The following is a 19,238-nucleotide window of genomic DNA, read 5'->3' as shown; positions in this document are numbered from 1 at the left end:
AAGCTTCTCACATAATGCATTACCTCCCCCAATTTTGCTGATGTAAAGAGTTTTATAGGATAAAATCATGGTATGTATAATAAATACATACCATCTGAAAAGTTTTCTTAATTTGTGTAAACTTCATTCAATTTATACACACACACACACACACAACTTGGAAAACATTACCTTTTAAATCATTTTGTAATAATGATCAAACTTTAATATTATGGCAATGTTCTAATATGGGAATAAGGGAAATATATAAATAATACTTCTTCAACAATCTGATATTTTATGATCCTTAATTTGAATATCTTGTTTTTTATTGTCTATTGCATATTAACATCTCTTCCAACGTGTTAGATTTTCTTTACTGCTTTTTTTCAAAAGACAACTTCTTGTGTTACCATCCAAACTAAGATGTAAATTGCACCTCTTACACCCAGATAATTTCAATTTAACAAGGAACCAAAATGTTATGAAAAGTAGTTATGGCTTTTATGGTAACTAAGTCTCAGGCAGCTGGAAGCTACTTTGAAAAGGAACATTTTTAAGTAGTTAAAAAGAATCAAGGGCCACAGTCTATACAACAACCACAAGCATCACAAGAACTTTCATTTATTTACTTAACATCTGTTTTCAACTTCATTTTTGTGAGTTTCTTCTGACATCTACATGTACTTTGTGTAGTAAAGACCCAGAATAAATTGTTTTGTAATTTAAAAAATAAATAAAAAATAAATTAAAAAATCTCTTTGGGGTTTGGAGGCATCAGTTAGGATCTCAACACAAGGTGGAGTCCTGAAGACTGATTGGGCAAAAAGGAGCGTTTAGGTTAGTAGGGTAGCCTGCCTGGGAGAGCTGGATGATGAGGACATCTTCACAGTTTGTCCTAGCACAGGGTTGACACAGCTGGGAAGAGCTAGATTGGTATTATTAAAAGAAGTAGGCATGTGAAGTCTGGCTTAGTCTGTTCTGTACTCCTGAAGCAAAGTTAGATATAGAAATTTGTTTCTCATCCTTCTTTCTGCTAGAAGCTTGGATCCCAGCAAGAGGACCTGCTCCCATGCTGAGGGGATCCAGAGAGCCCGCCTTTTTGTCTGTGAGGTCCTTGGAACCTGGTAAGAAATCCTGCTCCCATGTTGGGGGGTACCTGGAAAACCCACCTTTTTATCTGCAAGATCATTGGAGCCAAGCAAGAAAACATGCTCCTGTGCTGGGGGGATCCACAGAGGCCCTTGAGGCCCGGCAAGAGCCCTTGCTTTCATGCTGAGGAAATCCAGAGACCCCACCTTTTTGTCTGTGAGGTCCTTGGAACTCAGCAAGAAAACCTGCTCCCATGCTGGGGGGATCCTGAGAGGTCCTTGGAGCCTGGCAAGAGGCCCTGCTCCCATTCTGAGAGGATCTGGAGAGCCTGCTTTTTTTTCTGTGAGGTCCTTGGAACCTGGCAAGAAACCCTGCTTCCATGCTGGGAGGATCCAGACAGGAAGAGATGGGCAAGAGCCAATGCAAGAATTCCTCCAATATCCTGAAAAACAACATGATTACATCAGAATCCAGCAAAGAGGCCACAGGAAGACTTGAGTATCCTAACCCAGAAGAAGGAGAAGAAATTGACTTTAAACATAACCTTATGAAATAAGGATGAAATAGATGGAGACCCTTATACAGGAAGTGAAAAACTCCCTTAAAGAAATGGAAGAGTAGACAAAAAAAAGTTAGAAGAAATTAATAAATCCCTGAAAGATACACAAGAAAAACAAGCCCTTTCCGGCGATGATGACCTCCCTATGAGAACATGCCTCTCGCAAAGGATCTCCTTCATCCCTCTCCAAAAGAGGAAAAGAGGAAACACAAGAAAAAGCACCTGATGCAGAGCCCCAATTCCTACTTTATGGATGTGAAGTGCCCAGGATTCTATAAAATCGCCACGGTCTTTATCCATGCACAGACGGTGGTCTTGTGTGTTGGCTGCTGCACTGTCCTCTGTCAGCCTACAGGTGGGAAAGCAAGACTGACAGAAGGATGCTCCTTCAGGAGGAAGCAGCACTGAAAAGCGCCTGATTCGAGATAAGTGGGAACCATCCCAATAAACACATTTTGGATAAAAAAAAAAAAAGAAAAAGAAAAAAAAGCAATCAAACAGGTAATGGAAATGGTTCAAACCTTGAAGACCGAAATGGAGGTAATAAAGAAAACACAAATTGAGGGATGGCTGGATGTGGAAAATCTGGGTAAATGAACAGGAACCACAGAGACAAATATAACAAACAGAATACAAGAGATAGAAGAAAGAATTATAGACACTGAAGATACTATAGAGGAAATAAACTCATTGATTAAAAAAATAACAAATCCAACAGCTTCTTATCATAAAACATCCAGGAAATCTGGGGCACCATGAAAAGACCAAACCTAAGAATAATAAAGGTAGAAGAAGAAGAATTACTGCTCAAAGGACCCGAAAATATATTCAACAAAATTATAGAAGACAACTTTTTCAACCTAAAGAAGAATATTCCTATGAAAGTACAAAAAGCTTGCAGAACACCAAATAGACTGGATAAAAAAAATCCCCTCACCATATAATAATCAAAACACAAAACGTACAGAATAAAGAAAGAATATTAAGAACTGCAAAGGAAAAAGGTAAAGTAACATATAAAGGGAAACCTATCAGAATTAGACCTGAATTCTCAATGGAATCCATGAAAGCCAGAAGGTCGTGGATAGATGTGCTGCAGACACTAAAAGACCATGGATGCAAGCCCTGACTACTATATCCAGTAAAGCTTTGTTTCACCATCAATGGAGAAAACAAGATATTCCAGGACAAAATTTAAACAGATTTAAACAATACATAGCCACAAACCCAGCCTTTCAGAAAGTATTAGAAGGAAAACATCAACCCAAGGAACCCAAGAACACCCACAATAGCACAGACATCTGACAACGCTTCACCAGGACAACTCAAAAAAGGGAAACACACAAACACTAACACCAAAAAGTAACCAAAGTTAACAACCACTGGTCATTAATATTGCTTAATATCAATGGACTTAATTCACCTCTAAACAGGTACAGATTAAGAGAATGGATATGGAAACAGGATCCAACATTCTGCTGTTTACAAGAAAAACACCTCAATTTCAAAGACAGACACTACCTCAAATTAAAAGGTTGGAAAAAGGTTTTCCTATCAAATGGACCTAAGAAAAAAACATGTGTGTTTACTCTAATATCTAACAAAGTATATTTCAAACTATATTAGATAAGAGGAGATGGAAAAGGACACTTTATATTCATAACAGGAGCAAGTCATCAAGATGAAGTCTCAATACTGAATATCTAGGCCCCTAATATAAAATCACCCACATATGTAAAAGAAACATTATTAGAAGTGAAATCACACATCAAACCCCACACACTAATAGTAGGAGATTTCAACACTCCTCTCTCACTAATGTACAGGTCGACCACAAAGAAACTTAAGAGAAAAATAAGAGAACTAACAGATGTACTGAATCAAATGGACTTAACAGACATCTATAGAACATTCCACCCAAATAGGTGTGGGCCCATATTTTATACAAAACATTTATGGGCCCTGACATAATGGCACCCAATGTGGGGCTGACTACTAAACCCTGAGATGAAAGACAACATGGTGCTGATCACTGAACCCTGAGAAAATCCAGAGAAAGAACATGTAGTATAAAAGAGAATGAGGTGTTGACCACTGAACCCCGAGAAAAGCTGAAGAAAAAACAAGAAGTACAAAAGAAAATGAAGTTCTGACCAATAATCCCCGAGAAAAGCTGGAGAAAGGACAAGTAGTATGACAAAGACCATGAATGCCGACCACACAACCCCGAGAAAAGCCAGAGAAAGGATGGAAGAGAATGTGAACCTGATCCGTAAACCACCAAAACAAGGAAGAAGTGACCAGATGTGAGGATCCTGTGAGAAAAATCAGTGGATACATGAGTAATGTGTGCTTAGATAACAAAATGGGACAGTAACATCCAGAGTAAAATTTTTAAATATAGAAATATGGGACAAGGAGAAAGCAATCAAATGGCTATGCAGTTGATTGAAGATATATTAAAAGACAGTGGAGAGAGTACAGCAGCATCAGATACAGGAATTTTTAGAATTCATAGAGGAGATATGCCCTTGGTTTTCCCAGCATAGAACCTTAGACATAGCTGTATAAAAAGAAGTAGGGATGAAAATCCAACAACATTATTGTAATTATGGACCAGAAAACATTCCTGAAGATAGACCTTATTTCTGGGTGCTAATACAGGCATGGTTGGACTCAAATCCTGACCAGCAGGAGATAGTTCTATCTGTTCCACCTGAGGAGTTGCTAGATACTCTTTCAGAACAGAGCAGTAACAACAGGCCAGAGGCTAATGATTCAGGCCTTGAAAGGGAGTCTTCATCTCTCTCACTAGCAAACAGCAGCATGGAGAGATAGGGATATGAGGACAGGGTTCAGAAAGAAACAAAAGTCTTGAAAAGGATGGTAACCTCACTATCACACAGACTAGGAACTACACAGATACAGGACTCTTGTCAGAAGAGTGACAGTCTTCCTACAGCAATGGCAGGATGTTCAGAGTATACCAAAAGTAAAGCAGAGACATAACAATAACTGCGAATCTCCTCTACAACCTTGTATCAGAGAAGAAGAAATGCAAGGATTTCAATTGTTTCCAGTAATGGAGCAGAGAGATATGCAAGGAAATCTACTTAGAGTAATACTCCTATATCATTTAAGTTTCTCAAAGAATTAAAAATCGCTTGCACTCAATATGGTACCATGACATGTTTACCTAGACAACGGTGGAAAACATAGCTGTAGAAACTTTGCCACCAGCGGGTTGGAAGCAGATAGCCAATGCTTGCCTGTCATGAGGAGATTATCTCTTGTGGAAAACTAAATTTATAGAACAATGTCAGGCCACAGCTGAGAGAAACAGGACTCAGCTGATTCCTATTTTGTATGAGATGCTGACAGGCAAATGATCATTTATGGGAGCAAATCAGAAGTTAAAATATGATATGGTAACATATGTCCAGGTCAGTTCAGTGACCAAGAAGACCTGGAATAAGCTTCCATCATCAAAAGAACAGACTGAGGAGTTATCTAATATAAGACGGGGATCAGATGAGTTATATCAGGACTTTGTTTCCAGATTAACGCAGGCATCTAATAGGTTGATTGGAGACTCAGAAGCAGGACAGATAATAATTAAACAGTTGGCATTTGAGAACGCCAATGCTATATGCAAGGTGGCTATATACCTTTTAAGAAACAGTGTAATGTTGCAGATTATATCCAAATTTGCACAGATATTGGCCAATAATACCAAAAATATGGCATTAACTGCTGCCTTACAGGGAAAGATAATTAATGATGTCTTATCCCAACAGGGAGACCTAGCCCAAGGAAAAAATGCAAGTTACAGGAATGCCTTGAGGCTGTTTTCAATGTGGTCTTATGGGACATCAGGTCAGACAATGTCCTGATAGAAGAGAAAGCCCTAGGAGTAGAAGAGAACCAGGATTGTGCAAGAGATTCAGAAGAAGGCATTGGACTAGCAAGTGCAGATCAAAAAGAGATGATCTAGGAAATCCCCTTTTTGGGAAATGGATTCAGGGGCCAACCTCAGGCCTTGCAACAAATTTATGGGGCAGCCTAGTAATCTACAACCCCACAAGGAGATCTATACAGGACCTTTTCAGAGCCACCCAGGTAGCGCAGAGTTCAACTTCAGTTCAGTGGTATACATGGTTCTAACACCTGAGATGGGAATGCAAGCTCTGACCACAGGGATCTATGGGCCTTTATCAAAAGGCACTGTGGAATTACCACTAGGGAGAAGTAGCTCAATCTATGAAAGGGGTCTTAGTGGCTCTTGGAGTCATAGATGTTGACTTTGAGGGAGAGATCAAGATAATGATTCATTCATCTAATGGAGTTTCTGTAGTTAAAATAGGTCAGAAGCTTGCACAATTAATATTACTTCCAGTTGTGCAAACCAATAATCAGAGTAAAAAAAAAGAGGAAAAGACTGATATGGTTCATCTGATGCATTTTGGGTTCAGATAATAGGCACTCAAAGACCAAAACTCACTTTGTTTATAAAAGAAAAAAGATTTTCTGGCCTTCTAGTACTGGCACAGATATTTCAGTTATAACTGCCAGCCAATGATCTTCTAAGTGGCCAAAAATGGAGACTATTACACAGCAACAAGGAATTGGTCGGACTAAAAATCCTAAACAGAGTAGTAATAAACTGCATTGGAAAAATGAGGAAGGCCATAAAAAAAGTTTTTAAGCCATGTATTGTTCCTTATTTACCTATAAACTTATGGGGCCAAGATATCATGTCCAAAATGGGAGTATATTTATATTTTTCCAGCGTGGCAGTTACTAATCAGATGTTTCAACAAGGATTATTGCCTAATCAACTTCTAGGAAAGGATAATAAGGGAAAGGTTGATCCTGTTGTTCCAGACAGTAGACCCCATCGAGCAGGATTAGGGCCTTTCAAAGGTTATTAGGAAATATACAATGGCTAAGGCCTTATTTAAGTTTTCCTACAGGAGACCTAAAGCCTCTAAGTAAAATCCTTAAAGGAGATAGTGATCCAAATTCCAATAGACAGACAGACACTCTCACAGATAGAGCAAGCTATACAGAAACAGCAGGTATGCTACATCGATTACAGCCAAACATGACAGACATGTATTTTACCTACAAGACTGGATCCTACAGCATTTTTATGACAAAACGGACCACTTCTGTGGTTGCACCTTCCAGTATCACCAGTTAAAGTATTAAATCCTTATTTTGAAGCAGTAGCATGCTTAACACAAAAGAACAGAATAAAATCTAAAAAATATTTTGACAAAAATCCAGCTGTAATCAATGTTCCTTAAACTAAGCAATAAATTAAATGGTTATTTCAAAATAGTGATTCTTGGGCAATTGCATTTGCTCAATTTCAAGGTCAGATTAATGATCTTTTCCAAGCTGACCAGTTACTACAGTTTACTCAACAGCATTCATTCATTCATTTTTCCCAAAACTGTAACAAAAAATCCCATAAAGGATGCTTTGTTGATTTTCTCTGATGGCTCATCTAATGTAGTCAATGGTGAAGGACATGTAGTATGGACAGAATCAGCATCAACTCAAATAGTTGAGCTGCAGACAGTAGTTCTAGTGTTTAAAGATTTTTCTAATAAGGCTTTTAATCTATATACTGATAGCTGATATATTTATAGTGAGTTACAAATCTTGGAAACAGTGCCATATATAAAAACTAACAATGAACAAGTTAAAATACTCCTTCAGCAGATTCAAAAAGCCATACAATATAGAAAGTTATCATGTTTTGTGGGACATATAAGAACACATTCAAGTCTGACCAGAAAAACTGCTCATCAAACTGGTAAACAATGTAAAAGATGCCCACAATATCTACCAGTGCGTCATTTGGGGGTAAATCCCTGAGGACTGCTTCCTAATCATATATGGATATATGTGTGGATGGATGTAACCCATGTTACTGAGTTTGAAAAATTGAGATTTGTGCATATAACAATTGATACACATTCAGGATTCATGATGGCCACAGCACAAACTGGGAAAGCCACCAAACATGTAATAACTCATTGTTTAAAATGCTTTTTATACATGGGGACCTCAAAAGTAATAAAAACGGACAATGGGTCCAGATATGTTAACAAAGCTTTTCAAAGATTTTGTACTCAATAAAATATCATTCATAAGACTGGTATTCCTTATAATGCTCAAGGACAAGAAACTGTGGAATGTGCACATAGCTCCTTAAAAATACAGCTCCAAAAAATAAAGACAGGGGAGTTGTATCCTAGATGCCACACAATGCCTCAAATCATGCATTGTTTATGCTAAACTTTCTAAATATGGATGTCTATGAGCGATCAACAGCAGACAGATTATGGCAAATATGAAAAGGGCCAGATCCCATGTTAATATGGGGTCAAGGACATGTTTGTGTTTCCTCCCAGGATGAAAATCAAGCCAGATGACTTCCAGAGTGACTGATTCGGTGCATTCAGCAAAAGGACTACGGACTTGAGGACAGCTTAGCTGACAACCGCCTAACAGGAGAAGCAAAATAAGAACAACTCAAGTAGGAACTGCTGATCCACCTTTCCCAGTCCCCACAGAGAGGAGTGCGTGATTCGGACATGCAGATGCCAACATGCTATGCTATAGGGTGCCATTCTGCCTCCAGAGACTTTGGACAAAGAAACCCTGCTGAACTTGTTGCTTTAGAACTAAGATACAGACTGAACACTTGAGTGTTCTCAGTTTCTGGGACACAGAATTCATTTGGATTAAAATATTAAACTTAAGAACTAAGACCTAAGCTTTTCCCTCAGGGAAAGGAAGACTCAAAAGAAATGACTAAAACGCCTCTTCACTTAACAAGGGGGCAGACTAAGGGCTTAACAGCTGCTCAGGTACTGAAAATAGTATTTGATAACAACACATGGTATTATACTCTTCCCAGTAATGACCTGATATTTACAATTGCATATAAGATGAAAAAAAGATTTGATATTGACCAATGGTGCTAAAAAGTTGGTATTGACTGACAAAATATGAGATTATGATACAAAAAAGGATAATTGGAGAGTTGGTACTGACCAACAAAATATGAGATTATGATACAAAAACAGATAATTAGAGAGTAGGTCTGACTGACAATACAAACTATGATACGAAAAAAAGATAATTGGAGATTCGGTATTGATCAATGATGTAAAAAATCATGATTGTGACTCGTTGCTATTGGCAATTACTGAAAAGAGGTTGTGACAGTTAATGTTGGGAGTTGATGCATATGCTAAAAATGTTAGATCTAAGTGGTGCTCTGAACCAGCAGAAAAACATTTTCAACTCAGGCGATTCTATTTCTCCTTTAAAATAGGAGACTATAGCCTTTGGGAACATAATTATTTATAAAACATTATAATTTATCCTGACAAAAAGGTGTGGCTATTGAGACACAGGGCCTAAAAGTATATTTCTCTCTACTAATCTCTTTTCTTTACAGAGATCCACAGTCGATGACAGGTTTGAAGCTTCTCCTCCCCAGATGCCTAAGACAGGAGCTCACATATGACAATGCCTGTTCTAAAGACGGGAAAATTTGGATAAAGGAAGAAGACCTTGCCCAAGCCAGGCGTGATGTATCTGTCTTGTTACAGAAGCACAGGGGTTATTAAAAGTTAATAAGAGAGAGTGGATTGTGGGCCCATATTTCATACAAAATATTTATAGGCAGGCTCACTGGCCACTAGGCAGCTGCAATCCTGCCAAACAAACAAGATAGCCACCTAACAAAGGTCAAGATATATGGCTCCTTCTCCTTTGTTATAATATAGATCACCTGGGGAGAAGTGTTTTCCAAAGCTGGTGACATAAGTTGCAGGTTTTCAGCTATCCCCGCATCCCCCAGAAAGAGAATATTAATGAGTATCCACCTTGGTTTACTGGGGGATAAAAGGTGTTTTGTATAATAAACATGGGTAGATCTTCAGGATAGATGAAGCTTAAAATGCCCTTCCAAGATGACTGTGTGAACTGTGTCTTGTTATTTCACATGTCTCCCTACTAGTCCAGTTAGGGAAAATAGTTTCTATGCTGGGGCCTAAGGGCTCTGACAAAAAGGAAAGAATATACCTTTTTTTTTTAGCATCTCTCGGAACCGTCTCAAAAATTGATCAAATATTCGGTAACAAAGCAAACATCCACAGATACAAAAAAAAAAAAAAACTGGAGGAACCACCTGTGTCTCATTGGATCACCATGGAGTAAAGTCAGAATTTAACCATAATTCCACCCCCAGAAAGCCTGCAAACTCAGGGAAACTGAACATTCAACTACTGAACCACCCCTGCATCAAGGAAGAAATAGAAAAAGAAATTAAAGTCTTCCTTGAATATGAAAAAAATGAAGACACAACATACCCAAACCTTTGGGATACTATGAGAGCAATGCTAAGTGGAAAGTTCATAGTACTAAATGCCCACATAAACAAAACAGAGAAAACTCAAATTAGAGATTTAACAGCACAGCTGAAAGCTCAGAAAAATAGAAGCAGACTCACCCAGGAGGAGTAGAAGACTGGAAATAATCAAACTGAAGGCTGAAGTCAACAAAATAGAAACACAGAAAACAATCCAAAGAATCAATGAAACAAAGAGGTGGTTCTTGGAGAAAATCAACAAGATTGACAAACCCATATCCAAACTAATCAAAATGCAGAAAGAGAACAGTCAAAGTAACAAGATCAGAAACTGAAAGGGGGACATACCAATAGACACTGAGGAAATTCATAGAATCATTATGTCTTACTACAAAAGCCCATATGCAACAAAATTGGAAAATGTAAAAGAAATGGACATTTTAAAGATAAATACCATATACCAAAATTAAATCAAGACCAGGTGAACAATTTAATAATTTAAATAGACCTATAAACAATTTAACAATTTAAATAAATTTAAATAGACCTATAAGTCTTGGAGTAACACTAACTAAGGAAGTGAAAGATCTATTTGACAAGAACTTTAAGGTTTTGAAGAAAGAAATTGAAGAGGAAATCAGAAAATGGAAGGATTTCCCATGCTCTTGGATTGGTAGGATCAATGTAGTAAAAATTGCAATTCTACCAAAGGCAATCTATAGATCCAATGCAGTCCCCATCAAAATCCCAACAAAATTCTTCACAGACCATGAGAAAACAATAATAAACTTTATATGGTAAAAAACCCAGGATAGCCAAAACAATCTTCTACAATAAAGGAAATTCTGGAGGCATTACTGTCCCTGACATCAAACTCTATTACAGAGATACAGTAATGAAAACAGCTTGGTATTGGCATAAAAACAGACAAATTGAGCAATGTAATCAAATTGAAGACCCAGCTATTAATCCACAAACCTATGAATACCTGATTTTTGATACAGAAGCTAAAATTATACAATGGGAGAAAGAAAACATCTTTAACAAATGGTCTTGCATAACTAGTTGTCAACGTGTAGAAGAATAAAAATAGCTCCATATCTATCACCATGCACAAAACTCAAGCCCAAATGGATTAAAGACCTCAACATAAATCCAAACCCATTTAACCTGAGAGAAGAAAAAGTGGGAAGTAGACTTTAACACATGAGCACAGAAGACCATGTCCTATGTAAAACCGCAGTAGCCCAGACAATAAGAGCAAAGATGAAGAAATGACATCTCCTGAAACTGAGAAATGTCTGTAAAGCAAAGGACACAGTTATTAAGACAAAAAGACAACCTACTGAATGAGATATGATATTCACCAAGCCCACATAGAAAAAAGTCTGATCTCTAGAATATACAAAGAACTCAAGAAACTAGACATTAAAATTCTAAATAACCCAATTATAAAAGGGGATACTGAACTGAACAGAGAATTCTCAACAGAATAATTTCAAATGGCCAATAGATACTTAAAGACATGTTCAACTTCCTTAGCTATCAAGAAAATGCGAATCAAAACAACTTTGAGATACCATTTTACACCTCTCAGAATGGTTAATTAAAAAAAATAAAACCAATCGTAACCTATGCTGGAGAGGATATGGAGTGAGGGGAATATTCATCCATTGCTGGTGGGAATGCAAACTTGTGCAACCACTTTGGAAATCTGTGTGGCTGTTTCTCAGAAAATTGGGAGTCAACATACCTCAGGAACCAGCAATACCACTCAGGAATATACCCAAGAGATGAATATGGTATGTTCTCACTCATTAGTGGAGTCTAGCCATAAACAAAGGACATTAAGCCTATAGCTCACAAGCTTAGAGAAGCCAAATAACAAGGTGAACCCAAAGAAAAGCATATATAGATCCTCCTGGAATTTAGAATCAGACAAAATTGCCAGGCAAAAGTTGGGACCATGGGATGGAGTATGATTGGGGGAAGGGGAGAGGGGAGAGAGAAGGGTGACGGGGATGGCTGGGGAGAGCTTGGAGGAGTGGGATGGTTGAGACAGATATGGGAGAATGGAGGGACGTGTCTTCATTAAGGGAGCCATTTTGGGCTTGGCAAGAGACTTGGCTCTAGAGGGGTACCCAGATGTCCACAGGGATGTCCCCAACTAGGACCCTGGGTGGTGGAGGAGAGGGTGCCTAAACTGACCTCCTCTCATACTCAGACTGATAACTATCTTGACTATCACCACAGAACCTTTGTCTACCAAAGGATGGAGATAGAGACAGAGTCCCACACATTGGAGCACTGGACTGAGCTCCCAAGTTCCAGTTGAAGAGCAGAAGGAAGGAGAATATGAGCAAGGAAGTCAGGACCACGAGGAGTTGGTCCACCCACTGAGACAGTGTGCCTGATCTAATGGGCACATTAGATCACCAAAGTCAACTGGACTGGGACTGAATGAGCATGGGATCAATCTGGACCCTCTGAACCTGGCTGACAATTGGTGCAGACTGAAAAGTCGATGATAATGGCTCTGGAATTCGTCTCTACTGCATATACTGGCTTTTTGAGATCCTAGCGTATTTGAATGCATACCTGCCTAAGCCTGGATGGAGCAGGGAGGGCCTTGGACTTCCCACAGAGCAAGATACCCTTCCCTCTCTTAGGACTGGAGGTGGGAATGCAAGTGGGAGAGCAGAAGGAAAATGGTAGGAGGGGGGAAGTGGAAAGTTTAAATGATATTATTTATGTCCCAACCTAATACATCTCCGTATTCTAAAGAAGCTTCAAGCACCTAAAATTCTCACCTTTTATCCTAAAATATTTTATACTAAGGGCACAATTTTGTATGACTTATGACTAATATCATTTCTACTCTCCCACAGCTACCTACTAAGATACAGGAAAGCATACATTTAAGTAAAGGTGTCACTATATCATTGAAATAGTTTAAGGAACACTAAGACATAGTATTATTTTCTATATTTCATATCACCAGAATAAAGAAAGCACCACTCATATTCCTTTGCTTCATTCCATACCCTTTCACTTAAATAAAAACCTGTTTGCTAATACCTGTGCATCAACCACCTCAGATTTTTCATCAAGAACAACCTAAGTTCTTCAAACGTCTAATAATTTGTTCTGCACATGGTTGCTGGTCAATGGTCTTATCTGCTCTCAAAGAAAAAATAGAAAACACTGCTGACAAGAATAGACATCTCTCCTATCTGTTCCATTGATTATAATCTGTGTTTACCTGGGCTCCTGATGAGGGTTGTATCTGTATATGGCCTGAGCTTTACAGCTGTGTTTTTTTCTGTCTTAGTACTTAGAAAGTCATGGTAGTAGATATGGTGTTCTACGTTTACTAATTTCAAAAATCAATCGAGATTTCTCCTTCAACTTTCCCTGTCAGAATTCATCTCTAGGAGGCAAACCCAAAAATCATAATCCTTAGTTATTTTGTGGAATTTCTTAAGCTGGAGTATTTTAAATATTATTTAGACATTATGCTAGTTATTATTCGACCATATCTTTTCAAAAATTACTGACTTGGTTTACAATAGTATGGCTGGAAATTTTGTGAATTTTGACCCTGATGTTTCTGCATGGGTTTTTGACCAACAAGGAAAAATTGTCACCATATTAATACTGAGTCAGATATTTCAAGATGTATGTTGTTTAGGTTAGTCACAAAGGTAATGAAAGCTGGAAACAGCAATCTCTTCCTATTTCACTTGTTTTGAACATCAATTGATAACAACTTGAAAAATGTCCTTCAGCTAATCCTTATACTGAGAAAATGCACAGTCTTCTCTTGGATGCCACATATCCACTGTCAGAACCAGATGCTTAATATATACATCAATCTTCAAGCTTTCTACAGCCAAGAAGTAAAACTGGGCCTGTTGTTTTCATTCAGAAACATTCTTTGAAATGTAGTTCATCTATTATATTTATCTTCAGCTCTCATTTTGTGCCTGTTCCCTATGAAGGGATACCATGCTGAGCCTAGATACAGGGGTGAGGGCCTACAGGTTATGAGACAGATTTATTTTTTTCTTCATGGGAGACCTTTGACTTTCTGAGGGTTAGTGGGGGTGAAAGCAAGGGATATATGGGGGTAGTGGAAAGAAAGCAGGGAGAGGGATAAGGGATTGGTATATAAATTAAAACATTATTTAAAATAAATAAATGAATACAAATAAAATAAAATTTAGAATTGACCAAAAAAATGTAAGAAAAGCACATACGCAAATTTATAAAAGAAGCACTTGTAGCCAAGTGCTAATGGCACATACCTTTAATCCCAGCACTAAGGAGGCAGAGACTGGCAGATTTTTCAAGTTCAGTGTCAGCCTGATCTATAAAAACTAGTTCCAGGGCAGGCTCCAATGATAAGAGAGAGCTTCTATCTCATAAAAATCAAAAAGTAAAATAGAAAATAGATACATCTGTAGTTGAGAATAATAAAAATTAGATGATGGAAAGTTGGTAAAAACACATGAAAGTACAAAAGAAAAAGGAAGGAAGAATGGCAAAAGGCAGCAAAGATAGTTAACAGGAGTTATGTGTATTTACTAGGAGTTATGTGTATTTACTATGTGTAAATACTATGTGTATTTACTAGTTATGTGTATTTACTATATATTACACCTATATAATCATTAGATATTGTGAGAAGAATTATTAAAGAAAGAGGACATTAAAGTAATCGTAATAGAATATGTCATATTTGTAAAATATTTTTACAGTATTCTTTTGTTTAAACAAAAAGTATAATTATATTGAGTAACACATAGTTATCTGATTATGGAAATATTTCTCATGAACACAGTAAGTCTGATTTTCTAATAGATGTTTTTGTACTGTGAAGCTCTCCTACTGTTATCCCTAAAAATGTTGTAAAATCCATTGTCAGATTTCTAAACTCTTGATCTGGCTATCATATTCATGTTTACCCTGTCATACTGTTAAAATTTTATCAGAGGGTAGAGAAAAAAATCAGAGGTAAATGGAAAGTATTCCAGATTGTAAAGCAAAGAAAACATTAATCTAAATATGATCTCAAATTAAAACCCTTTGAGAGTTATTATAACTCACGGCCAGAGCCCAGAAAAGAAGGAACATGTGTTTTCAGTGGAAATCAAACAGAACAATATGGGTAGCTGCCTCAGTAGAGGATAATACTTCAAACTTGAATCTCTATCCAGTCTAAAAAATGGATTACAAAATTGAGGTCCCTGAGGCACACTCTGGTTCAGGGCCACCTTCTGAATAAATTCAGCTGCCACTCTGCACTCAGTAAAACACTCTAACTAAGAAGAAACTACCCTCTGTTTTTGCCACTGCCTTATTGTATTAATAGCAGAAGCTCAGGGTTAGATATCCCAATGATCAATACCATTAAAAACTGTACTCCAAAAGTTTCGATATTCTCAGGTAAAGTCAAAATAATTTCTTCATTCTGTTCACACATTTTCTGCTATGAATCTTGTCCAAGTAGACACTGGCACCATCCTGGTTTTATTCCTTCCAATTACAATTTGTGTTATTGTTTGTAGTTATGCTTTGTGATTTGTGACTTTGGGGTATTCTTTGACTACCTCCTGAAAGAATCCTTTCATCTGAGCTGTAACACTTAATAAAGAATAGATGAAAGAAGATAACTTTGGCAAACTCAGCACTAGTTGGATGTCTCTGTGGTCAGTAATTTCTTATCTCAGTGTTTTACTTCTCAGTGGAGACGACATCACCAATAAAGGATTTGACCTTCTTTTTTTTAAATTTACTTATTTATTTATTTATCAAAATTTCCACTTCCTCTCCTCCTCCAAATACCCTCCCACTCCCCCCACTCCCTCTCCTCCTCCCTCTCCAGTCCTAAGAGCAGTCAGGGTTTCCTTCCTGTGGGTTGACTTCCTGTGGGAAGTTCAAGTTCCTCCACCCTCCCTCCAGGTCTAGGAAGGTGAGCATCCAAACAGACTAGGATCCCCAAAAAGCCAGTACATGCAGACGAAACAAGACCCAGTGCCATTGTCAATGGCTTCTCAGTCAGCTCCCATGTCAGCCACATTCAGAGAATCCGGTTTGATTACATGCTCCTTCAGTCCCAGTCCAGCTGGCCTTGTGAGCTCTCATTAGATCAGTCCCTATGTACCAGTGGGTGAACGCACCCCTCGCGGTCCTGACTTCCTTTTTCTTGTTCTCCCTCCTTCTGCTACTCATTGGGACCTTGGGGGCTCAGTCCAGTGTTCCAATGTGGGTCTCCATTTCTATCTCTATCCATTGTCGGACGAAGGTTCCCTCTGATCCTGTCTTCCTTGCTCACGTTCTCCCTCCTTCTGCTTCTCATTAGGACCTAGGCAGTTAAGTCCAGTGTTCCAATGTGTCTCTGTCTCTATCTCCATCCTTTGCCAGAAAAAGGTTCTATGGTGATATGCAAAATATTCATCAGTATGGTTATGGGCCAAGCCCAGTTCAGGCACCCTCTCCTCTGCTGCCCAGGGAACAATCTGGGGACCTCTCCTTGGGCCTGGGAACCCCTCCAGAATCAAGTCTTTTGCAAACCCTAAAAAGGCTCCTATAGTTGAGATATATAGCTCCCTGCTCCCTTATCCATCCTTCCTACCTCCCCCATCCCATTCCTCCAAGCCATCTCCAATCCTCCCCCTCTCCCTTCTCTCTAACCATCTCCCCTTACTTCCACCCCACCACCCCTTGTGCACTCAAGTTTGCATGGCAATCTTGTCTACTTCAAATATCCAGGAGGATAACAACATGATTTTCTTCAGGTTCACCTTCTTATTTATCTTCTCTAGGTTCACGAATTATAGGCTCAAAGACCTTTAACTATGCTAGAATCCACTTATGAGTGAGTACATACCATATTCCTCCTTTTGGGTCTGGGTTACCTCACTCAGTAAAGTGTTTTCTATTTCCATCCATTTGCATGCAAAATTCAAGATGTCATTGCTTTTTTTACCGCTGAGTAAAACTCTAATGTGTATATGTTCCACACCTTCTTTAACCATTTTTCTATTGAGGGGCACCTAGGTTGTTTCCATGTTCTGACTATTACAAATAGTGCTGCTATGAAGATAGTTGAACAAATGCTTTTGTAGTATGAATGGGAATCTCTTGGGTATATTCCCAAGAGTGGAATTGCTGGGTCCTGAGGGGGGTTGACTCCCAGTTTCCTGAGAAACTGTCACACTGATGTCCACAGTGGCTGCACAAGGTTGCATTCCCACCAACAATGGATGAGTGTTCCCCTCACTCCACATCCTCTCCAGCATAGGCTATCATTGGTGTTTTTGAGTTTAGCTATTCTGACAGGTGTAAGATGGTATCTCAAAGTGGTTTTGATTTGCATTTCCCTGATAGCTAAGAAGGTTGAGCATGACCTTGAGTGTCTTTTGGTCAGTCGAAGTTCATTTGTGGTGAATTCTCTGTGCAGTTCAGTACCCCATTTGTTAATTGGGTTAATTGGAGTTTTAATGTCTAGTTTCCTGAGTTCTTTGTATATTTTGGAGATTAGACCTTTGTCTGATGAGGGATTGGTGAAGATCTTCTCCCAGTCAGAAGGTAGCCTTTTTGTCTTACTGATGGTGTCCTTTGCTTTACAGAAGCTTCTCAGTTTCAGGAGGTCCCATTTATTCATTGTTTCTCTTATTGTCTGCACTCCTGGGGTTCTGCTTAGGAAGTGGTCTCCTGTGTCTATGTCTTGTAGACTACTTCCCACTTTCTCTTCTATCAGGTTCAAAGTGGTTAGATTAATGTTGATGTCTTTAATCCATTTGGACTTGAGTTTTGCGCATGGTGATAGATGTGGATCTACTTTCATTCTTCTACCGGTTGACATCCAGTTATGCCAGCATCATTTGTTAAAGATGCTTTCTTTCTTCCATTGTATAACTTTAGCTCCCTTGTTGAAAATCAGGTGTTCGTAGGTTTGTGGGTTAATATCCGGGTCTTCTATTCGATTTTATAGGTCGACTTCTCTGTTCTTATGCCAATACCAAGCTGTTTTCAATACGGTAACTCTGTAATAGTGTTTGAAGTCAGGGATGGTAATGCCTCCAGAAGTTCCTTTATTTATTTTATTTTATTTTTTTTGTTTTTTTTCAAAGTTTATTAAATCATAAAAGTTTCCATTTCTGCCCCTTCTCCCAACACCCTCCCAGTCCCCCCACTTCCTCTCCTCCTCCCTCTCTATCCCTAAGAGCAGTCAGGGTTTCCTGCCCCTTGGGAAGTTTAAGTTCCTCCCCCTCCTTCCAGGTCTAGGAAAGTGATTATACAAACAGACTGGATGCCAAAAATCCAGTATATGCAGAGGAAACAAGTCCCAGTGTCATTGTCAATGGCTTTTCAGAAAAACTCCAGGCCAGCCACATTCAGAGAATCCGGCCACATTCAGAGAATCTAGTTGGATCACATGCTCGATCAGTCCCAGTCCAACTTGCCTTGGTGAACTCACATTAGATCAGTCCCCTTGTATCAGTGGGTGAACACACCCCTCATGGTTCTGATTTCCTTTTTCATGTTCTTCCTCCTTCTGCTCCTCATTTGGACCATGGGGGGCTCAGTCCAATGCTCCAATGTGGGTCTCCGTCTGTATCGCCATCCATCTTCGGATGAAGGTTTCCTTTGGTCTTCCCTTCTTTGCTCACCTTCTCTTTACTTCTGCTTCTCGATTGGACCTAGGGAGTTAAGCCCAGTGTTCCAATATGGGTCTCTGTCTCTATTTCCATCCACCGCCAGATGAAGGTTCTATGGTGATATGCAAAATATTCATCAGTATGGTTGTGGGCCAAGGCCGGTTCAGGCACCCTCTCCTCTGTCCAGAGAACAATCTGGGGATCTCTCCTTGGACCTGGGATCCCCTTTATAATCAAGTCTCTTGCAAACACTAAAATGACTCCTTTAGTTGAAATATATACTTCCCTGATCCCATATCCATCCTTCCTCCCTCCCCCCATCCCAGTCCCCCGATCTTTCTCCATTCCTCCCCTACTCCCTTCTCTCTGATCCTCTCCCCTTTAACTATTCTTCTATTGAGGGGCACCTAGGTTGTTTCCAGGTTCTGGCTATTACAAATAGTGCTGCTATGAACATAGTTGAACAAATGCTTTTGTGGTATGATAGGGCATCTCATGGATATATTCCCAAGAGTGGAATTGCTGGGTCTTGAAGGAGGTTGACTCC

The 19,238-nt window shown here is 38.9% G+C and overlaps 1 pseudogene; it reads left to right on the top strand.

Annotated features, from left to right (window-relative positions):
- The first annotated feature begins 1,774 nt into the window (after positions 1-1,774).
- Positions 1,775-2,074, top strand: LOC125405207 (small ribosomal subunit protein eS27 pseudogene; annotated as a pseudogene).
- Positions 2,075-19,238: the final 17,164 nt, after the last annotated feature.

This window comes from Myodes glareolus, chromosome X, assembly GCF_982192425.1.
Source record: "Myodes glareolus chromosome X, mMyoGla1.1, whole genome shotgun sequence".
NCBI lineage: Eukaryota > Metazoa > Chordata > Mammalia > Rodentia > Cricetidae > Myodes > Myodes glareolus.
The sequence above is the reverse complement of the archived record's forward strand: the minus strand, read 5'-3'. Positions and strand labels throughout refer to the sequence as shown.